Source organism: Zonotrichia albicollis, chromosome 4, assembly GCF_047830755.1.
Source record: "Zonotrichia albicollis isolate bZonAlb1 chromosome 4, bZonAlb1.hap1, whole genome shotgun sequence".
NCBI lineage: Eukaryota > Metazoa > Chordata > Aves > Passeriformes > Passerellidae > Zonotrichia > Zonotrichia albicollis.
The window spans coordinates 66,115,354-66,131,703 of NC_133822.1; the positions used below are offsets into that span (position 1 = coordinate 66,115,354).

At 37.6% G+C, this 16,350-nt stretch overlaps 1 long non-coding RNA gene across 1 annotated transcript in view; it reads right to left on the reverse strand.

The window, feature by feature from the left end:
• Positions 1-16,083, reverse strand: part of LOC141728934 (uncharacterized) — a 77,913-nt gene extending 61,830 nt beyond the window's left edge. The window contains exon 1 of the long non-coding RNA XR_012580189.1: positions 15,872-16,083. This is a non-coding gene — a long non-coding RNA (uncharacterized LOC141728934). The remainder of the gene's footprint in view (positions 1-15,871) is intronic.
• Positions 16,084-16,350: the final 267 nt, after the last annotated feature.

Genomic DNA, 16,350 nt, shown 5'->3' on the forward strand with positions numbered 1-16,350 from the left:
CGTAAGAAATCTGTGATTTACATTTTGCTTCAAAAGCTATAAATAGCTTATTACGTTTCCAGATTAAACTTGTCATTTGTTGCCAAAATGGAAGCGCATGGTATAAATCAACAAACAATTGCTGTGTAGAATTTCTGATGTACTTCAAGTGGTAGCTGTTCACATGTTTTACTCTTTTTTATGTATTCTCAACCTGCAAATATTTGTCTTTGTCCTTATGTCTTGGAATTGAGTCTGTTTTGGAAATCACACATTTCATTATGCATTTAACAACTCCCTATATTAACATTGTCAGTATTTAAACCTACTTCACATAGGTAAATTTCACATTCTCGACTTGTTTTAATACTCAATGTAGAGATATATTAATATTTGTAGAAGAAACATCTGAATGAGGGAATGGGTCTCTATACAACAACTGTACTCTCTTTGAAATAGAGAAAAGAAACCAAACTGGAAATACATTATTTTTCTATGTTTTCTTTTGCTAACTACTTAGCCTAGATTATGTTGTAAGGTTTAGTTCATGTACCTCTTTTTATGACTCTAATTCTTCTTTGAAAAGTTAGAATTTTGCCTATGGAAACTGCCAGAAGTGACTATCAGGAACAGGGATGTGTATTAATGACATGATTGTGTAGCAGCCCAGATATTTTACTTTGATTAAGTATCACACTGCCTATAAATGCAATTGTTGTCCTGTTGAAATTAATGATTTTCTCATTAACCTCTTATTATGCAGGCTATTTTACATCTTGTTTTCACATGGTCTCCATACAGATGAATGGTCCCTTATAAACTCTGCTTCAGATGAAATAAACAACAGTGAATTTCAGCAACCTCAGATTCTCATAGAAATTTTCATCAGGTTTAACTGTGCTGGTTTCAAGATCCTTAATCCCAAATTGAAATTTTTTTTTGTCATAACTGTTATGAGGATCTGAAATTTATAGTAAATATAAACAAAAGCCTAAAGACTCATTCTCTCATTAGCTCCCCTAAGGGTTACTTGTGATTAAAGATCTTGATATTTTTTTCCTGTATCATTAATGCTTGTGTGTGCGTTTGTCTGTGCATGTTAGAATCTCAATAATTTTTAGTTGCAATACAACAAAGACTCTTGGCAACAGTTAACAGAGCACAAACAGCAAGATTAATAGATCTAGACTCACACAAGAAATTCAATTCCTGAAAACCACAGCCTTGTAGTGTAAGACAATTTAAAATACAAATGAATAGGCAGTATTTGGAAAAAAATCTGCAAATAGGATGGTGAAGGCCATGTGATTGTCCTGAAGAGCAACAGTGTGCAGCTTCACAACTTTTCTATTTTACCACCTTCAATCACTTCCAAGGGACTACTTTCTGCACTCAGTTGCTCCAGAACTCTGTGGGGTAACAATATGATTTCCTTCAGCATGTCCCTATTGTTTTGAGAATGGGTGCTCTGAAGGGAAGGCACACATCAGGCTCTGAGCAGAACCCAGCAAGGAGAGTGGCTGATATATCAGCAAGAGGCCTGTTATATCCTGACTGACCTTCAAGCAGAAATCTATTCCAGTATTGTATATTTGTTTAACCTTCACAAACATTCAAAAGAGCATTCATTTTTATCTGATCAGAAACACAAGATATTTCATTTCAAAGGGATGCTACCTCCTTTACCTGAAATACATCTTTCCGTTCTTGAATGTAGAAGTCAAGGAAACACTACATATCAAGGACAAAGGATACAAATCAGAACAGTTTCAGATAAGAGGTAAGCTGTTACAAAGATGGATGTAAAATAATTTCTATATTTAGGGGAATTTGTAAACAAAAGAGTTGATCTTTGAAGGTTTAACAGCACAGACTTGCTAATTTTTAGGTCTGGCTAGAGAGTTCTCTACTAAACTGAAGGTAAGATATTAAGAAATCATTCGTATACATATGCATACACGTGCAGAGGCACACACAGACATGCCTTTTTTGCTGTAGTATATATGCTCTGTATCAAGAAAGTAAAACAAAAAAGGGTCTTTTTATGGACATTTCAGGACTGAGTTAGTCATGGTTTTGATGAAGCTCAAAGTCAGAGGAATTCTTCTGTTTTTGACTAAGTATTACCTTTATGAATTATATTTTTAGCGCTGTATGAACAAAACGTTTTTCAGTTAGTGCTCCCTTTTTGGCAAGCCATGCCCAGTCACAAAGACATGCCATGTTAGATAATGAAATATGCACAATTTACATTCTGTAATGCCAATGCAACTTTGCATTGTTCACCATGCCAGGGAAAAAAAAAAAATAAGGATGATAAAATCCAAAAGACATCTACTCCGGGCTGTGTGAGGAACTTGACACTTACCAGGAAAAGGATTAGAGATTGGTGTTTATTAAGTAATTCTTCTTTAGTACTGTAGGTATGAATGATACTCAGTTCCCAGCATACTCCTTGGGCACATGATGAAAATAGTATGGATAGGCTACCACAAAACAGAATATTTCCAAAAGTTACTGTTCCTAAAGTCATGTTCTATATAATCAAACCAGTAGAATTCCTGTATTCCTAACCTGTCTCTGGTGAAAATAAACATCAACAGCTTGTTTTTAATTACCCATATTACTATACTCTTTTTAAGATCTGCTCATATCCATAGATATGGTCCAGTAAAAAGACCTAACCTGTCTCAAAAAGTCCTGGGATGATGTGCAGTGCATCCCTTTCAACTCAGCATATTCCATGATTCTATGCTTCTATATTAGCTGGGCAGCAATGTTCTGATCAAAGCTATGAGTTTATTCTCCTCAGTGGTAAATATTGACATTAACAGTGTTTAATATTTTCTTCTATGCTCTGGACCTTGGGAAAGAATCCCCCCTTACCAAATCTGTGGCTGACACCAAATTGTTGCCTTATAGAGGGAAGTTAACATGAAGGAGGAATTTTCCCATTAGGAATTGCTTAGTGATTTCCGAAAAGTCCTGCACTTGGAGGAGAATGGCCCCATGAAATTGTCCAGGCAGAGCAACATCTCTGCAGAGACAGAACTTGGGTGTTGTGTGAGCTACAAATTGAACATGGATCAACAGTGTGTTTCTTTGTGAATTCTAACCAGCTACAGCATCAAAAGTATTGCTGGCACGTTGAGGGAAACTATTAGTCCCTTGCATGACTCTGCATCAATAATGGTTCACTCTTGAAAGAGGAATATCAGCAGATAGAGATGACTGTCTAAGTGCCACCAAGATGTCTGGGAGATGGAACTGAATGCATACAAGGTCTACTTGAGGAATATCGTTTGTTCAGCTCCAGAAGAAATGTATGAGAGCCTAATAATCTATTGGTGGGAGGTTAAAAAATGGATGTGGGCAGACTCTTCTTGAAACAAGCTGAGTGGTGCTGTTGACACATCCTAAAGGATGCGATGCTGTCCAGAGGGACCAAGACAGGCAAAAGTGGATACACAGGAATCTCATATGGTTTAACAAGACCAAGTAGAAAGTCCTGCACCTGTGTTGGGCAATCCCCCATACCAATACAGGCTGGAGGATGAACAGATTTGAAGTCCAAGGAGAACTTGGGGTGCTGATGGATGAGAGACTGGACATGATCAGCCATGTGCACTTGCTGCCCAGAAGGCCAGACATGTCCTGGGCTGCATCCAAAGCCCCATGGGCAGCAGGGTGAAGGAGGGGATTCTGCCCTCTGCTTCACTCTGGTGACACCCCACCTGCAGGGCTGCATCCAGATCTGGGGTCCCAGCATGGGAAGGACATGGAGCTGCTGGAGTGAATCCAGAGGAGGCCACCAAGCTGATGAAAGGGATAGAACACCTCTGCTACAAGGAAAGGCTGAGAGAATTTGGTTTGTTCAGTCTGGAAAACAGAAGCCTTCAAAGTGGCCTAATTGTAGTCTTTTGGTATTGGAAGGGAATTTGCAGGAAAGATGAGGCAAGACTATTTACAAGAGCAAGGAATAAGGAGAAAGAGTTCAAACTGAAAGAGTAGGTTTGGATAAGATATTAGGAAAAATTCTTTACTGTGGGAATGGTGGAGCACTGGAACAGGTTGTTCTGTGTAGTTGAGGATGCCCCATCCCTAGAGATGTTCAAAGTCATGTTAGATGTGCCTCAGAATAACCCAGCCTAGTTGAAGGTGTCCCTTCAGGGACAATCCCCCTGAAGGAGGATGGAACTAGATGATCTTCAAACCAAACCATTCTATGATTCAAAAAAAAGACAATGGTCAAAACCTGTAACAGAAATTCTAAAAGTCTGGAAGAAAAAATATTTTCATGAGACTGCTTCAACAGAAGAACAGGGACACTGTGAAATCTTAAGAGAGATTTTCCTAATTTGTCTGAATTTTTGAAACCAGCTCTCCATTGAGCAGGCTGTGGTACTTATGACCCCAGAAGTTCCTTCCAATCAATTTTTTTGATAATGCTGTGATTTCTTCCCTAGATCTGGGATACATTTTGTTCTAAAATCTGAATTTCTTTTCTGTTCAACAGAAGTCACCAGGTTTGCTAGAAGATTCCTGAATAATTTTTCATGGCTGGTGATACATAGGAGATCATCCTTTAAGTAATTTTCTGCTCTGGCTTAACTTTTAAAACAGTGTCAAGGGCAGTGAATGTATGAAATCTACCAGTGTCCATCCTTATGGTGTGGAAAAAAAAAAGGTGTAGAAATAATCAGTTGATTGCTCATTTTCTTACAAAGGAAATTAAAAATTAAAAGCCAGGAGAAGACATTACTCTGATTCCATACACTATATAAAAAATTATGAGAAAAAGGTATGTGAGTTAAAGCACTAGAGGAATCATATACCCAAACAGCATACTTAAAATTAGATCAAATTATTCCAAATCTTCATTTCCAGGTGGAAGATCATATGAAAAGACAGTCATGAATGAAATAAAATAATTATTTGCATGTAAGCTGGACATTCTCTTCAAAGGAACAGTTGCCAGTTAATTACAGGTTGTGAACTCTTTTTATACATCATGGAATGATTCATGAAGGCATTAAAGGAAGATTTCATAGTTAGGGGCAGACACTGAGATTCTCAGATGATTTAAATCAGTCCTTTTCTTTTTGCTTCTTTAAAGAGACACCTATGTATTCCATCAGAAAATCTAGTAAACAAATACCAAATACATAGCTTCACAGTTAGAAGGTCATGTATCTGTATTTAACTTTTGAATGTTATAGTAAAATGAATTTAATTCTGCCATTGAAACCAGCACTGCAGGTCTGCATCATTAAGTAGAGGAACTTGATTTTGTTTCCTCTTGGTTTTATACCATTCTCCAAGTCTTTGCACATACAGCAACAACATAAAAAAGTAGCCTGAAGCCATTCCACAGCAAACTGTGATCTTGTCAGATCTTATCAGCTCAGACAAGTTGGTCCTGGTCTGTAGCTGGGGCGACTGCAGCAGGGAAAAATGGACTTAAGGGATGCTCCTATCTTTGGAGTTTCAGCCTGGTACTGCTACAGCAAATGGTTTCAATCTTTACTGCATGTTTTCCAGCTGTTTTTTTTTCCTGATTTAAGTTGTGCCTTCCTTTCCTGAGTTTGAGAACACTGACTTCCACCTTTCTCTGTGGGTGAGAAGGCAGAAAGATGGAATTCAAACTCTGCTTTTCTGATACATCAGGCAATACACTACTTTTGTATGGTTTTATGGCTACATATTATTCCCACAGAAATAATTTAGCAAAATGCCTTTTCACCATTTTTGGAAAATTTTGGGTGACAATGATGGACATGAAAATAAAAAGAAGACCAGATGACAGAAAATTCTATGTAGAGAAGAAGGATGAACAGAGTATAAAAGCAAAATATATGAACAAATATATCAATATCCTGTTAATATGAATTCTTGCTTAAAATTCCTGAAAAGGGGAATTCACTCTTCTTTGTGTATTCCTGTCTTCGTTACACACATGGTTTGATGTGTGATGAAGGACCTACTATAACAGGGTTTGCTGGGATTTGAAATGGAAAAAATACCACCTGGTTGATAATGTAGGAGGGAAGAAAAGAAAAAAAAACACTCACAAATCATAGAAAGAAAAATAAGAATATAAAATGAAAAAAGAAGAAAAATAAATATGAATTAAAAGAAAGAAGGAAATATTTGAAAAAGAATGAAACAAGGCAAACCAGTCCTGTATTAGATGTAACCACAATGTTAAGTCATATAGCCCACATGTAACCACCTACAAACTAATATCTAATCTCAAATACCTTAACCTCAAAGCAAATCCCAGCTGAAGTGTTGAAAAACATCAATAATATGCCATGTTTTCTTTAGCTGGTGTCTTTAAAGTGTGTCTGTTTCCAAAGATTTCCCTTCTTTTGGTATTCCTCGTGACTCCATAAAATCAAAGAAGCCACCTAATAATTAGACCAAAGGTACATGTAGCACACCTCTTTTTGGTAACACCCAGAAGCTGATAATTCAACACCAGCATAAAACCTCTTGATTTGGAAGCGTTTATTGACATCCAAAATAATATTTCACCATTGTACAGAAGAGAGGACTACTTGAATTTTGTTCCTGTTCTCATTCTCTCTTGAGGAGAGCTGGGGCACTTTATTTTCTGGAGCATCTTAACTCTTCAGTGTGTAGCTCAGAAAGAAAAGGTCTGTTTCCTCAGCATATCACTTTAATAATTTCCATCATTCTGAAGCAATGTGTTTCCTGTGAAAAGGTGTGGAGGCAGAAGCAACTTTTGTTATAGGACTAGTTCCTTTCAATACTGAAGTCTGCAATTGTTTTTGGCCATTACTGTATGGAAGATGTTCAGAATTCATCTGTGTGGGGATGAAACATAATACACTACTTTCAGAACATATATAAGTCAAAAGAACATGCTCAGTTTATGTTTTATTTACTAACTGAGCCCTGAATAAAATTCTTATTCAGATTAATTATAACAAAGAATAAAAGTAAAGGAGAAGAGAGAGAGAGAAAGAATGAGAGAACTGCAGAATCACAGATTATGCTGAGTTGGAAGGAATCCACCTGGATCGTCAAGTTCAGCTCCTGGCCCTGCACAGCACGATCCCCAAGTCACGCCATGTGCCCGAGAGCATTGCCCAAACCCTTGAGCTCTGTCAGGCTGGTGCTGTGACCACTTCCCTGGGGAGCCTGTTCAGTGCTCAACCACCCTCTGAGTGCAGAACATTCTCCTGATATCCAGCCTTAACCTCCCTGACACAACTTCAGGCCATTCTCTTGGGTTCTATCATGGGTCACCACAGAGCAGAGATCAGTGCCTGCCCCTCCTCTTTCCCTCCTGAGGAAGATGTAACAGGAGTGAGGTTTCCCCTCAGACTCCTGTGCTCCAGGTTGAACAGACCAAATGCCCTCAGGTTCCCCTCAAGGCCTTTCTCCATTCTCATGGTCCTCCTCTGGACACTCTGTAATAGCTTAATGTCTTTTTTAACATGACAGTGCCCAAAACTGGCCACAGCACTTGATGTGAGGCTGCCCCAGTGCAGAGCAGAGTGGGACAATCCCCTTCCTTGCCCGGCTGCTGATGCTGTTCCTGATGCACCCCAGCACAGCTGATGCTCCTGGCTGCCAGGGCACTGCTGGCTCATGTTCAACTTGCATCGACCAGAGCCCCCAGGTCCTTTTCTGCAGCTCTGCTCTACATCCTCTCCTTCCCCAGTCTGTCCATACACCCAGGGTTGCCCCATCCCAGGTGCAGATTCCATCACTTTCCCTTGTTGGAGGTGATTGCCCAGTCCTCTAATTTCTCAAGGTCTCTCTGTAGGGTCTCCCGGTCTTTGATGGAGTCAACAGCTCCTCCCAGTTTTGTATCAACTGTGAACTTGCTTAGTATCCCTTCCAGTCCTGTGTCCAAGTGATTTTGTAGATGTTGAAGAGCACAGCGGCAAGGATGGAGCCCTATAGAATCCCAATAATGACAGGTCATCATCTGATGTCACCCCATTCACTGTAACCCTTTCTGCCCCACCCGTGAGCCAGTTGCTCACCCATCCCATGATGTGTTCATCAAGCTGTGGCTGGACATTTTGTCCAGAAGGATCCTATGAGAGACAGTATTGAAAGCTTTACTGAAATCCAAAAAGATTACATCAAAGAGCACTTTGTATAAATTTCTTCAGAATATGGGGGAATCAATACATTACAAAAAATACATCACTTAGAAAAATAGCATGTGCTTTCTGTAAGATAATTTTGGTAAAAACAAATAAATTTTCAGAGAAATCTAAGCTATTCATAGGAGTCTGCAAATCCTGAAAAAATAAATATGATGTATTAAAAAAATCAAGATCCTTTGCCCAGAAGGTTCAAGAAGAGTACTGCAAGGTCCCGTCCAGTCCCACTATGTTATAAACCAGAAACCACAGTAATGTTTGAGAGTGGTTCCCCAGAGAAAAGAGAACCATAGTCTGCTCTTTCTGAGGCACCACACTTTCTTTTTTTGAAACAGTACTTCTCCTTTTTAGATATATTTGTTGATAGAGCTCATTGATTTCTCCTGAGATTTCTATCAAGCAGCACCTCGGTAAGTTTATAAGGTGAAGCATGGGAGATACTGCTGTTATTATTTCACGACCTGGAAGACCTTTGCCAGGTTTAGAAAGTAATCCTAAACCATCTCAGTCTGCATTGTAATGCATATAAGCCTTTAGAAATGTTGAAGGAGTATCCTTGCAATTCATGTAAGTGTCAGTCATTAATGTCAGCATATCTAATTAAAGAGTGCTGCTCAATTCTTTGAGACTTTTTTATTGCTTTAAATATGTAGCACACATATATCAAATCTTAATATATATCAAATCATAATACCTGCCAAGAAGAAGTACTTTGCTTTGTGAAAGAAAAACATCTTTATTCCTTTAAGAGTTTTTCTCTGTGATTGTCTTTAGTACAGGAGGAATGAGAAAAAGGAATATCTCTTCTATTGTATGAAAACTTAAGTTCCTTTGGTTTACTACAACCATCTTCAAGTGTTACAGTATTGATTATTTAAATATCTGTTGCTGCTCTGAGTATTTTCCTGCTGACTGGCAGATTCCATTGCTCTATCTGCTGAGGAATTCAGATTTGTTAAAGTTATGAGAAAACAGCACTGTGTACGAATCATCAATCTCCCTCCATTGTTAGCACTGAGATGTTATGGGGACAGCTGGCATTTCCTTGACACATGCTACGATGTCCCCAAAAATCTCTCATCTTTCTAGACTTGACAGAAAGAAAATTAATCGCACAGACAGCGATTTATCATTCTGAGGATTATCCAGGCAGCCCAGTAACGCTGGAAGAGCTAAATGCGGTGCTCGCCACCGCAATGTGGGCACGGATTGGGCAGTGGCATGAGTACCGAGGAGGTTTTTGGTGTCTCACAGGGGAGGATACTCGGGCTCCGGAGGAGCCGGGGCTCGGAGCGGCGGGCGCTCCCTGTGCGGGCGCTGCCTCCAGGGGGCAGCAGCGCTCCGCGGCTGGCTCGGCATCGAGCGTGGGGGAGAGAGCTTGAGCGTCGCTTCAGAGACACGGCGGGAAACCAAACACAGGCGAGAACTTTTAAATCGTGATTTTGTGTTTAATCTAAGGGTATCATCGTATTTTTTTAAGCAGGGAATAGCTACTGTTAAGGTATGACAACCTGTTTAAAAGCTGAAATATCTGGAGAGATAGAAAGGATGATACTGCAGAAATGAATTGTAAATCATGTCTTCAAAAGAGACGTTGTATTTCCTCTCTGGAATGCTGTATTAATTTGCTGTTTCTTTTTTAGATAGATACCCAAGGCTTAATATTAGCCTTAACATATTGAACACTTGATTTTAATTGTGGAATTAAAGTCAAATTAATGTAAGAAAACCTATATCTGTTCACAGACATTCATTAAAGAAAATCAGCTCTTCAATTTGGAAAAAAATTAGTTATTAGAACCAGAGTGAGACAACCAACTTCATTCTGCACATTTCACTCAAAAGCTAGTGATGTGTTTGTCAGGTGTACAGACAGAGCCTGGATGCCTATCCAGTAGTAAATACAAAATGTGTGTGAGTCTCTTACACTGAAGAAAATTTTAAATTTTATGAAGCTTTTCCTAGTGCCTGCTGTTTTCTGTGTTACATTCTTTAGGCAAGCAAGTTTATGGTCCCAGTTCCTATTCCTCTAGAAGTCCCTATGGGTTGTGGCACATAAGCGCTCTATGGCTACATTTATGTTTATTTCATTAAGCCCTCTGTGAACAAACACAAATCTGATGATAGGTCCCAAAGGAATGGAGAATTATTTCCTTCTTGAAGTTGTTCAGGAAGGCACAGTAAGTCCCAGTATATAATTCTAAGACAGGGAATGCAACTGTAATTTACCTCTGTAAAACTGGAAGCTTGATGGGTATCTATCTGCCCCCTACCATTAAAAACCAGTACCACATGTTAGTTTCCTCAGATTGGGCTATCTAAGAACAGGGAGAAAAACAGATGTAAATCCTGGTGCTTGATTTAATCTCAAGTGCTTTGGGGGTGATGGAAGCACCTATTATCCCTTTTAAGTTATTCACTTGTTAATTTAATCCATGACATTGATCTCATTTGTGTCAAGTCTGCATAATGAAATCAGACTATTAGTTTAATTTTTCAATCAGTAATTTGCATACTAGAGATTCAATCTGCCTTTCTTACATAGTGAAACCAGCAGAGGCCTGAGACACTCAGCAGTGATGTAGAGCACTATATAGATCAAAAACACCCCACATTTATATGAAAAAAATATGAACCAGAACATATTTATGTGTGTGTGTCATTCAGCTGACATAGGCAAAATAAAGCATTAGCTGCTTAAACTGTAAATTAGAGCTCTGATTTTCTATAGAACTGTGCACAGCCTGTGTCCTGTAATCTGTGAATTTCTCATTGTTGTCCTCTCTTCCGTCATCCTAGCCGTGCAGTCTTTAAAAGAATGCTGTAGAAAACAGTGTGCTGCTCATTTCTTCCTTTGTATTCATCTCAAATGAATATCTGTTTGTGCAGCCAGTATGTGCACATTTTCCTGCAAATATAATGTGATTTTGATTTGAGCAAACAGCTGTCTCAGTCCCTCTTTGACATTGAGTGCTAAACACTCACAGTTCATCCTGCTTAGAAATTATGAAGATAGGGATATAGAGAAAAGGCAATAGCTAACATGGCTTATGCAAAATCTATGGTTGCATTGGCAGAATTGCTGTCCAGAATGGGGATGGTGACACAAAGGATCACTACTCTGTTCTTATGTTAGTCGTCCATTGTGACTCAAACCAAAATACAGGGATACTCAAAATCTCTTCTGGAGATGTTTCATTTTATGCAAGTTAATAAGAAGACTACTAAACATAGTGAAACTACAAGCTACTGTTGATATTCAGGCTCTCAGCTGAGAGATATCTTAGTTAGAAGCCTAATCCTGGGTGCAGTTCATTTTTAGGCATCTATTCAAAGTGAATGACCAGGATTTTTAGAAGGATTTGGAGAAAACAGAATTACAAATCTCAAGGTAGATGGCAAATGGTTCTGAGGATTTACCTATTTCTTTTCTTGCAAAAATTCCCAAATAAAACATATTGTGTCCAAAAAATGGAAATAAAGCTAGTGAAGGGGCTGGAGCACAAGTCTGTTGAGGAGCAGCTGAAGGAGCTGGGGCTGCTCAGTCTGGAGAAAAGGAGGTTCAGGAGAGACCTTATCACATTCTGCAATTCCCTGAAAGGAGATTGTAGCCAGGTGGGTGTTGTTCTCTTCTCCCAGGTTTCATTTTCTTTCACTTTCATGGTATGACTTTATATCTTTATCTACTTGTTTGTATTTTATTTTTGATTAAGCCATATGAGACCCTCATCAGTTATTTTTACAGCTATTTGACTGCTCTTCCTGAACCCAAAATGTACCCTTTACTTTTGGAACAGGAGATAGTCATTGACATCACACACATAAATATGTAAGGTGATTTGGGAATGCAGTAATAATATTGTAAATATCTAAAACTTCTATTTCTGGCCAAATTTTACAGTTTTTAAAAATTTACTATCAAAATAGTGTATTAGGTGTTTTGTGATGAGTGATTTTAAATGGAATCTTTACTTCTCCCTATAAATGTTTAATAGCCTTAAATGAGTCTGGTTATCTCCTGAGCTAGTCCCTGACTGAGTTTCTGAAATTCATAAGGCTAAAATACATACTGTAAAACCAGTGCTTTATTTGTATGGATGAAATGATCACAAGCCACAGCTAAGCTTCCCAACCTGACAGCATATATGTCAGGTTGTTAAAAATGTCTGCATGATAATGTGAACCAAAGAATGCCACATGAAGCTTTTAAAAAAGCCTTCATTATTGGGAAATAAATATGTGGTAGGCATGGAAATTACATTTGTAGTTAATGAGACAACTATAGAATAATTCAGTTTGGGAATCAAAAATTATTTTTTAAGGATTGATTTAAATGTGTTAAAGCAGGAATACTCAGAATAAATGCTAAAATGTGAATAAAATTGTGTGTACTTTCAGACATTCTGGTATTTTGGCATTGCAGTGCTGCATCTAAATTACAAATGAGCTCAAGGGCAGGGTACAAGAGCAAAGATTGCATGTAATTTATGTGGGTTAAGGAATGCACCTTATATACAGAACTAAGGATTTATTGTTAGATTAATTAAAGCGAAGGAGATATTATTAACTCAGTCACAATTAATTACTAAAACAGCTTATAATGACAGAATTGAAATTGATAAAGACAAACACTTTAGTATCAACTCTCTTCCCTGCTGTTAGGCTCACCCCTGAAGCCTGCCCAGCATGCTAAGCTCAAAGGCATCGGTCTTCCCCAGGAAGAAGATATGCAAATACAGTGAGTTGTCAACATCCTGGCTCATTTGGCAATAAACACTGATGGAGGATTTCTTCCTTCTTGCTCTTCAGAGGACTTAAAACTCTGTTTATATGTTTGCTGACCATCTACTTACTTCATCTTTACTTGCAGATCCCCATTTTCACATACTGTTGAGTTTTATTATATATGTGATGTTTTGTCTATTCTGCATATTCATTCTTTGCTTCTGTGTTTTCCTCCAAACCATTTTGTCGTTCCCAGTCAATAAGGCTTCATACTTTCAATGAATAGCAACTGAATATTTGTGGCACATTTCTGTGGTCCTGGGCTGACCAGTATCATATTTACAAGGCCTAAATCACGATCTTTGCTCACACTGTCAGCACCTCAAGCTCTTGGTTTTCTTCAACAGCCTTCAAGCTGCGGTTTCCTGATAACAAATATTATTTTGTTACCACAAACTAATCTGAGAAACATCCTTTCTGGAGTGACACTGAATATGTCAGTCTGCAAAAAAAATGATCTACTGATCCATTTCAGATATATATCTATCCATAGATATTACAGGTACAGAAATGATAATGTAGTTACTGCATGTTATTAATATCTAATGGCTATATTGACATCTCTGATATCAAATTTCTTTGCTCCAAAATGGTGCTTACATGCTAACTGAAACTGCTATTCTGAAATCTATTATACTATTCTAATATCTACTGCGCAGTTGTGATTTAATGTCAGCAGTTGCAAGTGTATGCTCAGGTACATCACTGTTGTCCTTCCAGTTACCCATACATTCATCCATAAATTCCTTTATAAGCAATTAATCTTCATATATACATGTGTGTTAGTGTGTCCTTCCAAAGAATTTGAAATATGAATGAAAAATTAAAAGTAATAATTTTTGTGAAGAGGTTCCCAAAGCTCTACTGGCTTTCCAGATTTGTGGAGTTAAATCATAACCAGTGAATCAGGAGGCATGGATAGATGTGTCACTGGACTTTTCCAGAGGCCTCTCCATTAGATCCTGGCAGGCAGCATGTTGTTGTGTTGTCTGTTGCCACTTCCCTGCCTTTGTCAAGTGTCATGTGCTGTTGGAAATAAAAATCACTGCCACACACAGAGTGAGAAACACATCCTCTCTCGAATGAAGTTCAGTATTAGTGAAATGATTGTTTTCATTCTGTTTAACTCTGCTGCACAATTTCACACTTTCTGCTGCACAAGGCTTTCACACTTTCAGCAAGCTTATGCAAACAGGTTGAATTAGCAGTTGCTGATGAAATTTTCAGCTTTTCATGTATTTTGTGAAATCAAATCTATTCTGTCTCTGTGCTTTAGGGAGCATTAAATGTGTGTCATGTAATCACAGATGAGCTGCTACTTAAGCATTAGGGGAAACTGCATCTCCTGGCCTAGAAACTCCAGGTTACAAACAGACAAATATCTAACACAAAGATCCACACTGATAATTGCTCTCACAGGAGAAGGCATTTTATTTACAAAATCCTAATATCTCCATGAGAAAAAGAAGTGATGAAATTATGAAGTGATCCCAACTAAAAGAAATAATATCTATGGCTTGTGGAGTGAACAAGATTTACCAACAATCTTGTATCTTTCTCGTTTCGGCTTTGAAGAAAATACCAGTTGGTGGAACGTTTTGAAATGGAAGTTTTATATTTGTAGTTCCAAATTCCTCAGAATTTTGTTATTTCTTTTAAGAATCCTCTATTAATTTTTGTTGGTTTATTTTTCTTTAAAGCAAAAGTGCTGCCCTTTATGCCCTCCATGGGAGCTTGACACAATAAGAAGGACTATGGGATGAAATGTTTCAATGGCACAAAAAAGGGCAGAGTTAAAAATGAAACAATCTTCTGTTAGCAACAGAGAGAAATCTGAAAAATTCACAGATTCTAGTCTTGGTGCTATGGTGCCGTTGTCTAGCTTTGATCAAATAATTTCATTTTTTTGCGATTTTACCCATCTAGGTTAGAACAAATGTCCCCAGTTTTCTCTGATAAAATCATAATACATGACTAGTTTGATACTCAAATAATACTATTGTTTAGTATTGTGTTATAAAAGTTTTCAATCACATGCATATGTTCAAACATCATAGTATGTTGCATACTCAATTTCAAAAAGGTTAGTTTTTGATATCTATAACTTTTTAAAATGTCAAATAACCACTCTGAAGACTTTTTTTTTGGTGACAGTTGTAGCAAGAATGAAATGTTCTGCACAATCTGTTCTCTATTTGAAAGTATAAGTGTTGGAAAACAATTATCTGAAAATGGTAAAATTTTTTTCAAGAATCAGTATGAAAATTAAACTCTAGAAACAGTTCAGTGGAATCTTGGAAGGAGGGATTTGAACAAAGTAAAATAATTTTTACAGTTGAAATTAAGTATGCCAAGTGTTTTATATAATAATATTTTATAATTGATTTATGATTAATGAAAAAAGGAGCTTATGAAGACATCTTATAAGGACCTTTTAATCCAGTTGTTTTAATAGACTCTGATAAAACAATTAATAATGCATATAGTACTTTCCTATGTTGTCATTTTTCTTTCTCAGTTAATGGATACTGCTTTCAATTTTGTGTTCAATTACTGTGATTAATTAAGCCTTTTTGTCCCTTATTTCTATTATCAGATTAAATGTTATAGGTGTTTCACTTTGGGGTAATTAAACATCCTTTTAATAAGGAAAACTAATTTTTGTTTGCTTGTTTATCTTCATAAATATACTTTTTATCCAATTTCTTTTCTCATGGGGAAAGCCAAGAGGGAGCTATGGGAATGTAAATGCTTCAGAATTTACCTTCTCATTTTTTTTTCCTGTGCATATGAACCAGAAAAAGAAGAAATGAGAGGATGATATCTTTCTTTTCTGCTATCCTATGTCTAACCATGCTTCACAAAGAAGGAAACATTATTTCCTAACAAACAAGTTTCTGTAACATTTTTTGTCATTAACTCATTCTGTATTTTTTAATCAAAAATACAGGGGTACTTACAGGTCTTGTCTTCTCTGTCCATGCTTTGCACTGGAATTGAGACTCCTCTGTACAATTTCACTGAAATTGGCTGAGAGATGTGCAGACCTATTTTTCATGAGAAGCCGAGGTGCAAATGTTTTGCATGTTGCACTTTCAGAACACATAGTGCACTAGGAATAGTTTTAGAATTTCCTTGTAGGCAATGTTTGAAAAGGCATTATTTCTGGATCTTTCTGTGATTCCTAATCCTGTCTCTGTCAGCAGCAACCATCTGCTTCACAGCCATGGTACTATCCTCTCTTCCTAGGGAGGTGAAAATGCAAAGCTTTAATATACACTATTCATGGCCACCTCTTGACTACACTGTAAATTACTTTCATGGGGTAAGACTGTACCCTGAACATGCTTATGGCAGCATCAAAGTTTCTGCTTTAAGTTGCTTATAATAATCTTCCATGAAGTTACAGAAACATATGCATGTGTATGAAGATTCATTT